We start from the raw sequence: 1,864 nt of genomic DNA on the forward strand, positions 1-1,864 counted from the left end.
CCCGGGTGAAAAGGGGACTTCAATTAAAAATACCGGGGGCCAATGAAGAGAAAGCAGGCACCCCCGGGGGAAATGGGGACTTCAATTCGAAACCCGGGGGCCAATGAAGAGTAAGCTGGCATCCTTGGGTGAAATGGGGACTTCAATAAGAAATCCCGGGGGACAATGAAAAGAAAGCTGGCACCCCTGGGTGAAATGGGACTTCAATTCGAAACCCCGGATGCCAATGAAGAGAAAGCAGGCACCACGTGTGCAATGGGGACTTCAATTAGAAACCATGGGGGCCAATGAAGAGAAAGCTGGCACCTCTGGGGTGAAATGGGGACTTCAATTAGAAATACCAGAGGCCAATGAAGAGAAGGCAGTCACCCTTGGGTGAAATGGGGACTTCAATTCGAATCCCCAGGGGCCAATGCAGAGAAAGCAGGCACCGCGGATGCAATGGGGACTTCAATTCAAAACCCCGGGGGCCACTGAAGGGAAAGGAGGCACCCCTTGGGAAATAGGGACTTCAATTCGAAACCCTGGGGGCCAATGAAGAGAAAGCAGGCACCCCTGGGGGAAATGGGGACTTCAATTAGAAACCCTGGGGGCCAATGTAGAGAAAGCTTTCACCCACGGGTGAAATGGGTTCTTTAATTAGAAATACCGGGGGCCAGTGAAGAGAAAGCTGGCATCCCTGGGTGAAATGTGGACTTCAATTAGAAATCCCGGGGGCCAATGAAGAGAAAACTGGAACTCGCTGGTGAAATGGGGACTTCAATTAGAAACCCCTGGGGCCAATGAAGAGAAAGCAGTCACCGCGGGTACAATGAGGACTTCAATTTAAAACGCCAGGGTCCAATGAAGGGAAAGGAGGCACCCCCGGGTGAAATGGGACTTCAATTAGAAACCCCGGGGTCCATTGAAGAGAAAGCAAGCACCCCTGTCGGAAATGGGGACTTCAATTCGAAACCTTGGGGGCCAATGAAGAGATAGCTGGCAATCCTGGGAGAAAAGGGGACTTCAATTAGACACACCGGGGGCCAGTGAAGAGAAGGCAGGCACCCCCGGGTGAAATGGTGACTTCAATTAGAAACTACGGGGGGCAAATGATGAGAAAGCTGCCACACCCGGTTGAAATGGGGCCTTCAATTAGAAATGCCGCTGGCCAATGAAGAGAAAGGAGGCAACCTTGGAGGAAAAGGGGACTTCAATTAGAAACCCCAGGGGCCAATGAAGAGAAAGCAGGCACCAATGGGTGAAATGGGGACTTCAATTGGAAACCCCGGTGGCCAATGGAGACAAAGCAGTCAACGCGGACGCAATGGGGACTTGAATTAGAAACCCTGGGGGCCAATGAAGAGAAAGCAGGCACCGCGGGTGCAATGGGGACTTCAGTTAACCCCCGGGGACCAATGAAGAGAAAGCTGGGACCCACCAGGGAAAAGGGACTTCATTTAGAAATCCTGGGGGCCAATGAAGAGAAAGCAGGCACCCCCACGGGAAATGGGGACTTCAATTAGAAACCCCTGGGGCAAATGAAGAGAAAGCAGGCACTCCCAGGGTGAAATTGGGACTTCAATTAGAAGCCCCGGGGGCCAATGTAGAGAAAGCAGGAACCCCTGGGGTGAAATAGGGACTTCAATTAGAAATACCAGAGGCCGGGGATTCTGGGAAGAGGGCCGACTGGTAGCAACCCTGGTCAGAGGCCCCTGAACAAAGGAAGAAAAACTGGTTGGAATCAGAATCTATGAAGTCAAAGACGGTAAGCTGAGCCCAGAAAGAAGTTCGGCAAGCTACAAATCGAAGGAAGATCATTTAAGAACATAAAATACAGGTACAAAGCGGGCCCCAGAACTGCTTACTAGACCCGCCCCCCTCC

The sequence above is a fragment of the Otolemur garnettii genome, unplaced genomic scaffold (assembly GCF_000181295.1).
Source record: "Otolemur garnettii isolate 467f Iridium unplaced genomic scaffold, OtoGar3 scaffold00554, whole genome shotgun sequence".
Taxonomy (NCBI): Eukaryota; Metazoa; Chordata; class Mammalia; order Primates; family Galagidae; genus Otolemur; species Otolemur garnettii.